This window comes from Vespula pensylvanica, chromosome 18 (genome assembly GCF_014466175.1).
Source record: "Vespula pensylvanica isolate Volc-1 chromosome 18, ASM1446617v1, whole genome shotgun sequence".
Classification (NCBI taxonomy): domain Eukaryota; kingdom Metazoa; phylum Arthropoda; class Insecta; order Hymenoptera; family Vespidae; genus Vespula; species Vespula pensylvanica.
In genome coordinates this window covers 1,729,391-1,744,840 of record NC_057702.1, presented here as the reverse complement: position 1 = coordinate 1,744,840, position 15,450 = coordinate 1,729,391, and the positions used below count along the sequence as shown (strand labels likewise).

General features: G+C 36.0%; 1 protein-coding gene across 14 annotated transcripts in view; it reads right to left on the bottom strand.

Moving 5' to 3' along the window:
* Window positions 1–15,450, bottom strand: part of LOC122635338 (lachesin-like) — a 60,293-nt gene that overhangs the window by 12,262 nt on the left and 32,581 nt on the right. For 8 of the 14 annotated variants that reach the window (XM_043825440.1, XM_043825442.1, XM_043825443.1 and 5 more), the window contains one exon: window positions 15,122–15,305. The exons of 4 other annotated variants lie outside the window; for them this stretch is intronic. The gene's annotated coding sequence lies outside the window, so the exon portion shown is untranslated. Of the gene's footprint in view, window positions 1–12,087; window positions 12,276–15,121; window positions 15,306–15,450 lie in introns of those variants that run through there. 2 more of the 14 variants (XM_043825441.1, XM_043825452.1) reach the window with 2 other exon arrangements.

The following is a 15,450-nucleotide window of genomic DNA, read 5'->3' as shown; positions in this document are numbered from 1 at the left end:
AGAATAATGAATGGAAATCTTTCGCAGGCGATATCTTCGGAACGGAAAGTCGTAGAGACTTGATTTAAAGACCATTTTAAAGCAAAATTTATTCTTTATTTATTTAAATATTGCAATAATATTGTTATAATAAAATCGATTTTGTTACTAATTTTTTAACTAGAATTTTTCTTTTCTTTCGTAGTAAGAACGTAACTGTAAGCGTCATTCGTAACCGTAATGAAATCATAAAAATTTTTATTATAATTATATAAATTTTATTTTGTTTATTTAAAATAAAAATTATATTTAGTTTCTTTATATCTCTAAACGGCATGAGGATATACAAGGTGATAAAGTTATTGCCACACCCACCAGTATATACGATCTCTATTCGAGTTCTTCGATTTCAAGAATAAACTATCGAGTAACTTTTATTTCTGTGAATTGATTCGAATCAAATGAACAACCATTCCGTAACCATTCTTTATATGTGTTCGAACTAAAAATCGAAGAAAGAAAGAAAGAAACAAGGAAAGAAAGAAAATTGATCAAGGTATTCGGATTTCAAATAGTCGGTTCTTTTTTTATTCTTTCTTTTCATTTCAACTTGATGGCTTTGGAAAAAGAAAGCTATAATCGTCGATTTATACGTTCAAAATAAGAACAATCTGCTTTATTTGAAATCGAATATACTTTAAATTTTACATCTGCCAATGTAATAGTTAAATATATATATATATATATACATGGTCTTTATTTATCCGTATCTCTCTCTTTCTCTTTCTCTCTTTGATGAAATTAGAACGAATCGATTCGAATCCAACTCTCTTTGTTTAGCCCGTCGATAAGACGAACGACTAACAAATATTCTTCTTCTTTGAATGCTGAAAATAAGAAACAGAAAAAGAGGAAGAAAAAGAAGAAGTAGCAAAAGAGCATATTCCTTTCCTTTCAACAGATATCCTCGGAAAGATCCATGTCATGAACTACTACTTCACCCCTCAACGTACGGTACATACTACCTTCCCAAAACTTATTTAATACGTATTCTGAAATACGTAATATCTTTTCCTCTTTCTCCTCCTCCCCCTTTCCGCCCACTTTTGGTACCACCTTTTTCCAACACCGCTTTCCATCTACACAACTGCGAAGGCGATATCACTTTTCTAAACTTGGTCTGCATAGTTTGAAGAGAATATCATCGTTCCGCCGCCCCGCGTATCCAATATTCAACGACACAGCCCTGATGATACAAATCTCCATTACCGTTTTCATCATGGGACACCACCACAGATTTTTCTTACTTTTCTTTTAATTGTATATTTATCGGGGTTAAGAGAAATTCTAATCGATATTCTTACCTTACTCATTAATAATATAATAACCAATCATTTACACACATACACACACACACGCGCGCGCGCGACTGTATGTGTATATATATTTGAATAAATCATTTTTTGGATAAATCGTTTCTAACAAGAAGATAACATATGTTCGTCATTATTTAAATGCATTTATATTTGTACAATATATAGATAGAACGTGATAATCCAGGATCACCATTTTCGCGAAAACAAACATAGTAATCGAAGAGTTTTACCGTGATATGTTGAAGGGGGTCCATACTTTGAACAAGAAAATCGAAAAGAAAACGACCTCATTTCATTGAAAATAGATAGACTTTCTATCACGGTGACATCGTCGTCGTACCAACTCCTCTCTCTCTCTCTCTCTCTCTCTCTCTCTCTCTCTCTCTCTCTCTCTCTGTCTCTCTCTCAGGAGAGTTTGCATGCAAATAATCGATAAAATTTAGTATGAATTCGACGTCCTGGAAGAGTTCGATCACCCGATTGTTAATTCAGAATTCAACAGAGAGACATTATCAATTTTCATCTAATTACGACCGCGACTTTCGACCTGAACTAACGAACGAATCAACGTAGTTGAAAAGAAAGAAAGAAAGAGAAATAGAAAGAGAAAAAGAATAGAAGAAGAAAGAGAGAGAAAGGAACACAAGAAATATATAAAAAAGAAAGCAAAAAAAGAAAAAAGACATTTAAGCTTTCCCGAAAATAGTTTCCGACCCTTTTCTTCTCCTCGATTCTTGTAATTTCGCAGGGTGAAAACAAATTGTGCGAAGTGCAACTAACTGTACTGATGTGAAGGCGGTGGGAGAGTAGGTGAGGATGGGGTTTGGAACGAAGAGAGAGAGAGAGAGAAAGAGAGAGAGAAATAGAGAGAGAGAGAGAGAAAGAGAGAGAGAGAGAGAAATAGAGAGAGAGAGAGAGAGAGAGAGAGAGAGAGAGAGAGAGAGAGCAGGGGGAGTCTCGGTCGTTGTCTTTGACGTTTTTAACTAATGATCTTGGCCCACTCCCCACACACACACACACACATTGGAACGACTAACGCATATTCCAGAGTACGAAACGACGTAAGCAGAAAATTAGGAAGCGATACGTCGTTCCTACGACGCAGTATTCTTGTTTTCTTCTTATGTATATTATATATATATATATATATACACATATATATAAAAAATATATATCTAAATGTTTTTCGTATAAATATGAAATGGGAATAGGGAAAAAAGTAAGAAAGAAAGTGAGAGAGAGATAAAAAGATAGAAAGAAAAAGAAAGAGAGAGAGAGAGAGAGAAAGAAAGAAACGAAGGGATAAAGGGTAGACATCGAAAAAACAAACGGAAGGGATTGTATTCTCGTTACGGGGAAGGAGAGGTCTTCACCGACTGTGGAAAGTTATGTCCGATCCTGAAAACTTTTGACGACTTTACGACATCTTTCATTCCCTTCTTTTTCTCTTTCCTCTTTTCCTCTTTTCCTCCTCCTCCCCCTCCCCCTCCTTTCCTTCTCTCTTCCACCACCTCCACCTTTTTCTCCATCTTTTCAGGCATACTCACGAGTCTTCTCTTTCTCTATCTCCATCTCTATCTCTCTGTCTTTTCTTTTTCTCTTTCTTTCTTTATTTTTGTTCTTTTCCTTCATCGTATTATTCTCGTCCTTCTACTCTCAGAGACGGCACGTGACGACACAAGCAGGATATTATGGCGTTCTAATTTCAAAAGCGAACATATGCGAATTATTTGTCTTCGCGTGCGGCTACATATCTAAAAGGGAAGAATGAAAGTAAATAAAAAAGGGAAAAGGAGAAAGAAAAAGAATAACCAAAGAGAATGAGAACGAGAGAAAGAGAAAACGGGAAGAAGTATTTTAGATTCAGCAGGAGACGAGCGTGTCTCCGGGGGTACATACATAAATATAAAGAATTTTTTCTTTACACATTTTACTTGACTCCGTTCGGAATTTGAGAGCTAAGTGCACGTTTCTAATGTTATATTGGAATTTTTACGTTCGGGACTTGGATCAAATGATGTAGGATAAAGGAAAGTCTCACTGGTATAAAGAAAAAAGAAAACAAAAAACGTATATATATACATATAAAATAGAAATGTTCTATGAGGAAAGAGATGTACGCACTAGAGATACAGATAGACAAAGATAGAGGTAGAGAGAAAAAGAGAAAGAAAAAGAGAGAAAGAGATAGAGAAAGTGCACACATAGAAAGATTCATCTATACGTTAGCTGTACCCCTACTGTTCTGAAAACGCATTCGTAGTATTTTTAACCTTTTTCTATGAGCGCTCGCTCAGAGAGCTTTCATTTTTTCTGGTAAACGGGAATTCATAAATGTCCTTCCGCACGGCCGTAGGGTGGAGCGGAACAGTGTAATTAAACGGCATGATGTGGGAACGTACTAATGGGATTACTTAAAATAATGTGCTTCTCAATATGCTGTCTGGAATTATTGTAGCCGAAAATTCATTTCGCGTTGAAAGAGTATCGTTACGAATTTAATTTAATGAGAGAGGCATAAATCTATGCGAAATTCTAATCCAATTATAATGCATCGAATTACTTTTTCGCCGATCTCTTTCTCTCTCTCTCTCTCTGTCTCTTTCCCTCTTTCTCTTTTTTCTCGATTATCATTTTTATCCATCTATCTTTTTTTAATTTCAACGATGAAAGAAAAAATTGAAATCACTGTCCCGTGATAATCTATCGTCTCGAATGTTAAGCGTTTAAACGTTCTTAATTACATCAATGTGAGAAGAACATTTCAATTCTTAACGATAATACCTCTATATATACTATATATATCTACCTGTATATATATATATATATATATATATATATATATATATATAAAATGAAGTTCATTCAATGCTACGAGTGGAACTGATAAAACTCACAGATACATCGATCGACATTATTTCTCAATCTGAAACTAACATGTAGAAACTATATTTAACCTGTGAGATGAGCAACACAAAAAAGTTAAAAGAGAAGAAAAAAAAACAAAAAAAGAAACAAAATGTATAGCAAAATCAAGTCCGAAAAATTTGAGTCCAATTTCTGGCCTTCCCTCTGGCATACAACTATATAGATAACGACTATACGCGCGTACACATACACACACACATACCAATTTAAATGCATATACATATATATTTGTGAGACGCGCCTACTTTGGAGGCGTGTTGCTGACTTTTGGAAATTGTAGGCGGCACTCGGTTGTCGGCGTAAAATAAATCAGCTTGTGCCGAGTGAGAAAGCTAGCCTGCTGGGCGATATATATATGTATATATATATATATATATGTATGTATGTATATTCTGGCACGTCTTGGCTATATACTCTTCCTTAAGTTCTCGCGTTGTTTCCCATCTCAGCAAAATGGGCGATGTCTGCGTGCGGTAGTCTTACGCGTCGCGTGCCTAAAGATTTCGTTCTCTTCGAAAGTCGGAAGAATATAGGCTGGCTGTTCGACTTTCTCTCTCTCTCTCTCTCTCTCTCTCTCTCTCTATATATATATATATATATATATATATATATATATCTATCTATCTCTCTCCCACTTTTCCCATCCTCATAAATCCCTGCAGGATGCTTCCTAGTCCTTTCCCTTACGAGACGTGGGATACACGTAGGAATCTCCGTAGCTTTCGTCTCATGCCTTTCTCTCTCTCTCTCTCTCTCTCTCTCTCTCTCTCTCTCTCTCTCTCTCTCTTTCGTCGTACACTATTAGGAAACTCGTAGAAAATCTTTGAAAACGATTTGCCTCACACTTTCCCTACTTCCTTTCATATTTTTTCTTTTTTCTTTCTACTTTTTTCCCTTTCACATTTCTTTAGAGTCTCTATGAGAAAAAAGAAGATGAAAAAGAAAAAGAAGATAGAGAGAGAGAGAGAGAGAGAGAGAAAGAGAGAGAGAAATTGCAATGTGAATATTCTACTGAAGATGAGCGTGAAAGGATAAAAGAAGTTGGAATTACATCGGTAGTATAAATTTTGTGAATCTTCCAGGTCGATCGGTCGGTCGGCCGGTCGGTCGTCATTGTTGTACACGTTCGGTGTCTTTTTATATGTAACGTGCCTATGGATTTTTATCCATCGAGGAAGAAGAAGAAGAAATCGGACCGAGCTGAGCGAACGCGCGCGTCTGTTCCATAAATATTTGAGGAAGAATTCCTTCCCTATGGTACAGTTACTCACGATCTCATATATGCTCGGATACGGATCGAAGTGAGAACGATAAATCAGCTTCCAGTGGTTACACAAGGAAATTTACCTTAAATCATGTTGATAGAAAAACGTTGTGATCGAGTATTAAAAAGAAAAAAAAGGAAAAGGGAAAGAGAAACAAGAATAAAAGAGAGAAAGGATGTCATCTAATCGCTGTTTGTTTTTCTCATTTTTCTTTTACATATAAATAAATAAATAAATAAATAAATAAATAACATATAAGACGGATAATTCCATTGAAACAATTAATAATAAACAATTACAATTTCTTATTTCTACTTGCAAGAGAGAGAGAAAGAAAAATAACTAGAATGGACCGCTTTCAATGCTTGATGATCGTACAAAGTCAGATTAATAAATGATAAGAAAGAGAGAGAGAGAGAGAGAGAGAGAGAGAGAGAGAGAGAGAGAGAGAGAGAGAGAGAAACGAGTTTCTTTTAAGAAGAAGAAGAAGAAGAAGAAGAAAAGGGTACATCGAGAAGACTCAGGAGGAATACGGTACCATAGAAGATGAAAACAACGATACCTTGGGTTCCATTATTTTTCTTTTCCATTAACGAATTATCCTACGTAGAGAACAACGTGTACAGAAAGAGAAAGAGATAAAGAAACGGAAAAAGAAAGTTAAAACGTATGGGGAATTATTCACAAGGGGCTCGTATGGTTTACCTATTACTTCGCATTTTGCGACATGAGAGTACAAATAGAATGAAAAGAAGATGCAAAGACAACAAAAAAATAATATAAAAATTGTTAAAATCTTCTAATAACAACACGAGAGAGAGAGAGAGAGAGAGAGAGAGAGAGCGAGAGAGAGAGAGAGAGAGAGAAGAGAGAGACAGAGAGAGAGAGTGGAAGGGAGATTGAAAATTTAGCTGTGTTGACCGTCTAAGATCGTATCTTCGAAGAAGCCATAAGGCATACCCCTTTAAAGGAGTAGCTGCGTTACATTGGCTAAAAGTTACATGCCTGGTGGTGCCTAAAGTGTGGAGTACATGGAAAGAGGAATAGGAAGAGAGAGAGAGAGAGAGGGAGAGAGAAGCGGAATGCCGTTACTGAAAGTAAAGTTTCTCAACAATTTTCGTACACACTCAACTACTTCTTCTTCGGTACTTGGACTTGGAGAGCGAGAGAGAAAGAGAAGAGAGAAGGAGAGGGGAAGAGTCGTGGACCACCATCTGCCGCGAAGAGGAAACTACATGGTATAGGTATGGAAGATAGTGGAGGGAGAGAGGGAGAAGCAGTAACGCCATCGGAAACGTTCTGCGTCGTCGAAGAGGATGATGGCGAGCATGGGTAGGTGGTACCCCAAGGGGTAACGACAGACCGATTCTCCATTTCGAACACGATCGTAGGTAGGACTAGAAGGAGAGCCAGTGCTTCTGGAGGTACTGGTACACCGCGGGTATCAGAACTTGGCCCCTGTACACAGGCAAAAGTGAAACGTGGCGAGGCAGATAGAGTAGCTGAAGTAAAGAGACAGACAGACAGATAGATAGATAGATAGATAGATAGATAGAGATAGATAGATAGATAGATAGAGATGCGGAAAGAGAGAAAAGGTCGTCTCAGCTCAACTCGGTCCTACGACGACATCGCGACGCCTACGGCCAGTGGATGGCACTGGAATCGGAGGAAATGTCTTGCTCCGTTGCGCCTGGGGAAATCGAAGCGCTTGTAGGACTCTCTCCTCTTGCTGTCTCTCTCTTTTTCCTCTCTCTCTCTCTCTCTCTCTTTCCCTCTCTCTATCTCTGTGCCGCGAACAGCTGTGACCGATCCCGTATCGATTACGCGCGTATCGTGGGAGCATCGGTACACACCTATGCACACCTCTTTTACGGATTAGACTCGATCGGTATATTTCTCGGTAAGATCCTCGAGGTCTTCACCTGGAAGTCTCATCAGTTCTGTCCCTTCTCTAGTTCGTTCGAAACTCAAAGAGAGAGAGAGAGAGGAGAGAGAGGGAGAAAGTCTACCTTTAGAAATCTCTCCTTCCTTGATACATCTACAGCTTGTCTATCATCTTCTAAGAGAGCGCGATATAATGATTTATAATCGTATACTATAAAAGAAAATAAAATATTTGATATTTCGACTCTGTTTTAATAATAATGATAATAATAATAATAATAATAATAATAATAATAATAATAATAACAATAATGAATAATAATAGTAATTTTCTTAAGAAAGAATAATGATCTTATCAGAAATTTTAATGATAAAGTTTAAATACATACCCTTCCCCTTTGTTATAATATAAGATAGTTATGGCGAACGATTACGGAACACAAGAGCTTACAAGGAGACATTGAAATTTGCTCTTCGCACGTTTTCATAATTTATTCATCGTTACTCGCACGGGAATAACCCACGAAACGTCCGTTAATATTTAGGATGGATCTAAATAGTACAGTAACGTTCACGTTCACCGCTCAAGATGGATGTAGACGCATAATTCCGAGACGGTATTCGAAAACATTTACGATAGACGTAATACAAATCGCGACGTTAAGAGGACCGTGAAGGAATAGAACTCATGGTATACTATGCTATATTATGTTACGGTACGGTACCCACGAATTAGCTAAGTCATAAATTATTCGGGACACAGGCCGATATTCTTACCATGATGGTTTAAGAGGAGATTCGAGAAGACGTACGTGCGAAGGACACGTGTCATCCATATGTAATTTATAATAGGGACTTCGGATTTCGTCCAGGATCCATGAAACTCCAAGTATACTAAGCCATACGAAAATGGTATAGTAGAGTCATTTGATATGTGTACGTTAATCCTCCATAATGTAATCCTAAAGATCTACCATCATATTTGTAAGCGATTTTCGATTGAATTCAATGATATACTTGTTGTTTATCTGTGAGTATAAGTTAATAAAAATTTTTATAAAAAGATATTTTGCTTTTTTTAATTTCTCGCATACGTCAATGAATATAAATCGAATCTAGATCAATAAAAATTCTTATCAAATATTTTCTTTCAATATCACAGCTACGACACAAACTATACAAGACTACACTTATCTTTGTTTCTCTTCATTAATAAAATTCTTCTGCACAACAGTATAATATAATATATATATATATATCTAATACTTTGTAAGTGTTAACGCCCATCATCCATCATACGTCGTCATAAATCCAAGTAGAAAATCGAAACGTGATTCGTCTCCTATCGACTTCGCGGATAGAGAAGAAACGTTCTTCGTGGAGTAAGTGTGTGAAAGATCGCTAAACTGTTCTCGATACCACGCGGCCCGCATATTGAACGTCCGATTCTCCTATACGCTGTATGGTTTACTATTGGCAATAGTACAGAGCCAACCACTGTTACGCGCTCTCTTTCTCTTTCTCTCTCGATCTTTCTCCTTCTTTCACTTTTTCTTTCTTTCTCCATTTCGAAGGAACTCGAGCGAGAAATGCCAGCGCGCTGTTTCCTATTCTTGGTGTAACGCATCCTCTCTTCTTTCACCGATAAAACATATTCCTAATATTCTAGCCAGCGAGTGCTTCTTACGATTTAAAAAATAATCATATATATAAAAAAAAAAAAAAAGAAAAGAAAAGAAAGGAAAAAAATCATAGACATTATATTTAGATAAAACTAAGAAGATAATATGGTAAAAACTTTTCTTTTACATTTTCTTTTAACCTACTATCATGATTTTATCTCATTGAATATAATCATGGTAGATCATCTTACGTTTTCTACAAGAATTTCTTATCAGATTTTTCTCAAGAAGAAAATTAGGACATCGAGTATGTGTACATATATATATATATATATATATATATATATATATATATGTACTTATAGTCGCTAAAAGATCGTCACACGTGTTAGTCCTTTGTACAATATAATATCATAATAATACATGTAAAGTCTCCCTCGCTCTTTCTCTCTAGTATTAAGGTTACGACGATCATCTAGCTTCGATACGATCGACATTTTCTACGCGATTAGATATCTAATTTCTTAATGAAATTACCAAAAAACGTTCAAAAAAAAAAAAAAAAGAAAAAGGAAAGGAAGTAACGTATCTAAAATTATTTTTCATCTATCTCTAAAAATATTTTTATCACGATTAAAAGTGATCGATATCAGAAAGGAATTTATTAGAGTTGTATCAAAGTCAATTAGAGTTCTAACGAACAAATTCATTTCTTCTTCAAAACGTACACTCGAATTAACGTACCAACACAGAAATGTCTCTGATGAACATGTCTACCTTTACTGAACAGTGTGTGCGTGCGTGTGTGTGTATGTAGAGTAGCGTACCAATTGCACCATTTACCGTGCCTGTCAAAGTAGCAAAGGGTCATCTGACCACACATTAAACGTGTGGTTGCTATTTGCCAGATTGCCACTCATCGCTCAACGAGACGAGTCTCATGAATCGTGTCGATGCGTGACAAACTCTGCTATATTACATGCAAATGCCGTCTATGATTCACAGTATAAATAATCTAGATTGTGCGTAGAAGAGAGAGAGAGAGAGAGAGAGAGAGAGAGAGAGTGTGTGTGTGTGTGAAAGTGAAAGAGAGAAAGATTTATTGAAAATATATCTTCGACGCTAATCGATGAAAACTTTTCCAAAATTTATCCAGGATTTCACACATAAATAAAGTTAAAATAAAACACGAAACAACTGAATCATCATTGAAATCAACAGAAATCCAGTATTTAACTCTTTTTCAATCAATTTCAACCTGATTGATCATTTCTTTTTCTCTCCCACTTCCTAAATGAATTTTTATTATTATTCGCCAGAATCAAACCAGAAATATACTACTACTTTTGTGATGCGTAAATTGCAAATGAAAGATCGATTATATGGAAAATATTCTCTATCTCTTTCTCTTTTCCTCTCTCTCTCTTCTTCGGAATTATATGTAAAGCTGATTAAACTGTTGAACCGATTGAAAATAAGGACCTGAATTATTATGATGGAATGTATGTGTGTATGTTCGTGTGTGTGTTTATGTATATATGTATGTATATTTTATATATATATATATATAAATAGATATATACACAACAATAAAATAAAGGACAAACAGATGGATTATTGTCATCGAACGATTTGGATCGTTGGGATCTGATTATTACGTTCTGATTGGGAATTCAATAGATTCCTGTAATAATTACTGAAAACAAGGACCACGATATGTGTTCATAGGGAGTCATGCGTTAATTTACACTTTCGACCTCTTTTAAACTAAATAACTTTAATTCCTTATAACCCAATTTGTAAAAAAAAGAAAAAAAACTATATATAATGTAAAAGTATAATTATATTGTTATATGTGTAATGCTACTATTAAATATAACTTATATATTTTCAAGAAGTAATCATGTTCAACAAAACGAATAACATGATTATTTTTATTACCAATCGTGCTTGAATGGTTACTGATAATTAATTAAAAAATCATGAAAAAATGTTAAATACAAAATGCCAATGAATTGTCTTTTTAAACGAAATGGAATAACGAGTTCGGTTGTTAGATATTATTCCAGAAGGTTAATAGAATAATCAGAAGGAAAACGAATGACGTAGAAACGTAAGTGAGATTAGAATTGGAAAATGAGCGTCGATCATCCAACGTCCTTGGACGTTGCTAGAAAGAGGAGGAGCGCAATGCCGGTATGAGATAAGAGTAGAGAGGATGATTACACTTTTTCGGGATGTAATTTACGTTTTTCTGGAAAAAGAACGATAGAGCGAGAGAAAGAGAAAACGGTTGAGTTTAAGTTGGCGAGGCAAGGCAAGGCAAGGCAAGGCAAGGCAAGGCAAGGCAAGGCAAGGCAAGAGAGACGGTAAAGGCAGCCTAAGCAACGACGGTCGCGCAAGAAAATTAGCAACGTTTGCTCCGCGTAAGAGTTATGAGGGCTTTGTAGCCGAACTACTCATGAACATTAAGGGTCATTACAATGGCGATAAATTATGGCCACTGTCTCGCGCAATATTTATGTTATCAATTCCGCGGAACGTAGAACCACTGAAGATACAGGGCTCGAACCATAACGATTAGACACTTATTTTGAAGTACGCTTATTAAGTCACTTTTGTGAATGAGAGGGAGAGAAGGAGAGAGAGTTTAGTCTCTTCCTTTCTTTTTTTTTTCTTGCCTATACAAAAAATACGTTCGATATTTCGAGTAGGCTCAATTTTTACGACGCTCTCCTCTTAATTGATAGTTGTAAATAGCGGAGTCTTAAAGAATGTTCCTTCTCTCTCTACTTCCCCCCTCTCTCTCTCTCTTAAATCTTATTACTTCTTGTCCATTAAAGTTGCATTTCACGTTTTTAAAAAGAAGTCTTGTAAGAATACGATTAATGATATATATTTTCTCGAGGAAATGTTTCAAGTCTCTGACATTGGAATACATGGAATCGTTCGTCTAGATTATCGAAAACGTTTACGTCTCATTCTTAAACTCCTTATCATCTCTTTGTCCCAGTCTGTATACTAACGCACAGTAGTAACGGCGTAGTAATGGCGGTGGCGGCATCAGTAGTAGTGGTGATGGTAGCAGTATACGAGGTCCGACAGAATAAAATAGCAGTGAAATCCAGCGTGAGATATTTCTTCCTTCCCCTTGTGAATTTCATCCACTTCTTCCGACTCTGCCCTCTAACAATCCCCTGTCCCTCCGTTAACTGAAACTGAATTCCTACCCCATTATTCGGCCCAACTTTTTTCTACCGTTCCGGTAACGTGCAAGAACCATTCGAGCAGCCATTACACATGAATTCGTATTTGAAATACGTGGAGAGTTGGGGAAGGGAAGGAGGGTGCGATGTGGGTGGTCCACCCATTGAAAACGATTGACTATCTAAATATAGAACGGGCCAAAAGTTCCTAGGTGATTTTAGAAAAAGAGTAATTGATTTGTTTTTTGATCACCTAACAACTTTTAGTCCTCTCTGCATAGTAGACGTGTGTATATATATATATATATGTGTGTGTATATATATATATGTATATATATATATATATATGGATTCTCATTTTCATTCATGATCCTTCCTTTCTTTCTAACTTCTCCTTTTCAACAAGTCAAAATATATTCGTCCGAAAGCCATCACCGAGAGCGTCGATGAGTCGTCATCAAACAAGAAGACCGATTTATCAGAACGAACATACGAGTTTCCATCGATATAAACCAACTTTTCGTAAGATTTGCTAACATTAATCTCGAGCTTCTCGCGACTTCGACGAACACGCGCGATGTTTTTCTACAAACACGTATACATGTAATATATAGACACACACATACGAATGTTTCTTCAATCGATATAGTAAAAGAAACTATTACATTAATATCTTCAACGAAAAACTTAATTTTATGGATGAGAGATCTGAAGAACTTTTAGTCGACGTGTAAGTACGCCTCTAATGATATTTTTTACTCCAACAAGATATATTTCAATTGTTCGAAACTTTAAAAATATCACGATGAAGTCGACGCGAAGAAAGATCGATCGATTATACGACTATTGTGAATTTTGTCTAAACTTATCGAAAAGAATAATTTGTTATAAGTTTGTCGCGTGTCAATTATCACATATTTGTGTTTGTGTTACTATAATATAAGAACATGTGGAAAATGTGAAAATGTATGTTTCATGAGAATATATTAATATGCATGATTATGCAAAATTTTAATTAAAACAACGCGCAGTAGGAGTACTTTTTATATTCACTATATTTTGCTTGGAAAAAAGAAAAATGAGAATTTTTCGACATATATTTACAAAACATTATGAAGAAAAAATATTGAGAAGGAAACGTTTCCAATATTTAATCGAGAGAATGATCGAAGATTGATCCGATTGAAACTGATACGATCTATAGAATTTTTACAATTAATTTAAATCGAAGATTCTTAATGTTTAAAGATCAATGATCAAGAAAATAATTTGGTGATCAAGACAAGGTCGAATTAACGTTAACACAATCTACAGAATTCCCACAATCCTCGAAACCCAATTGCGCCATATACATATATTTTGTTCTCTAATAAAGTAGATGATGTAATAAATTGATCGATCTAATAATTAAGCTCTACGGAAAAACGCCATAAAAAGTATCGAGACATTTTCCTTCTATTAAATACACGCAACCGTCGGAGCTAATAAAAACGTTCCGTTTATTAACTAACTTTTTCATCAAATTTTATCATTTTTGCTCTCTCCCCCCCCCCCCCTTCTCTCTCTCTTTTACACAGAGGAAAAAAATGAAGAGGAAAAAAGGAGAAGAGAAAGTCATCACGTATCAACGAAGTATGAAAAGGAAATACAAAAGTGACGTAGCGATCAGGAATATTTTCCTCTCCGTCGCTTATCATTGGATGGACGACGAGAAACAAGGCTGGGCGTATAAAATAAAATAGGTTCGGCAAAAATGTTACGTTCAGTAAAATAGAGAAAGATACAGAAATAGGTAGATAAAGAGAGAGAGATAGAGATATAGATAGAGAGAGAGAGAGAGAGAGAGGGAGAAAGGGAAAGAGAGAAATAGAGAGAGATAGAGAGCAAAAGAGAGACAGAGATAGAGTCAGTTTTTCGCGAATGCTATTTGAAAGTGTCAGGGATGGCGAAATTTGAAATTACCATGCGTGGACGAAGGACGATGACTGTACCGGCTGTCGCGAGAGTGTGATCGAGCACCAACACAAATATATATATATATATATAGAGAGAGAGAGAAAAAATTACAAATAAACATGTATATATATATATATATATATATATATATATATATATACATACATACACTTGCTAACGAAATACGACATAGAACGACGAATTAGTGTTCATTAGCGATCGCGAATAGGGTTCCACTGTCGAATGAAGGTAATTTTTTAAATATGAGAATGCATTTTTTCTTTCCCCATAAAATATAGTCTACTTCAAGAATTTCTTTCTCTCTCCCGTACTCTCTCCTTTTTTTTCTTTCATTTCTTTTATCCCAAGAGAGAAAACAAAAAGCATACGGAACTCCGTACACATTAGCTCCGAACTGTTTTGACAAGCTTAGGAAAAGTAGTCTCGTGGGTGTGTGTGTGCTCGAGAATCTCTCGTAGCTCGAGATTTATTCTGCCTGCGATTAAGATAATGCGAGAAAATTCATTTCAATTTTCTGTGCCTGTACACGTAAGAGCATCGATTCGCTAACAACAACACAACACAACACAACAACAACAACAACAACAACAGCAAAACCAACAACGAGAAAGAAAAAAAAAGGCAAAGAAAGAAAAAAAAGAAGAGTTAACAAATCCGTATCTTTCTTTCGTATAGAAACGTAGAAAATGAAGAGGGAGAGGGTGAAAAGGGGGAGGAAGAGGGTGATAGGAGGGCGTAGTGGGAGAGATAGTAGGAGTGAGCTGAAGGGCAAATCGCGATGGAATTACCGTCGACTTCGGAATTTAATTCACGGAAGCGTATTTAAAATGAAACACGCGGCACTTTGTCAAAACGAGTCGAGCCCGCGAGAAATAACTTACGTTTAAATCTTCCGCTGGGTGTAGTAACCGTTGAGGTGTGGGAGAATGCGCGGCCGCCGTAGTACTCACGACGACGGCACGTCGAAACGTTTCCCTTTTTTCCTTTCCTCGTCGACCTACCACGGAGCCCTTCAGCTGACATATCCGGCCAATGATTTAAAACAGGGTAGGACGATTTTACTAGCTGGAAAGATTAATAAATCCGATAAGGTACCTACTCGAACGAACATTCCTTCGAAATATATATATATATGCGTTGTGTCTGTGTGTCTCTCTGTGTGTGTGTGTATGTATATATATATATATATATATATATATATATATATATA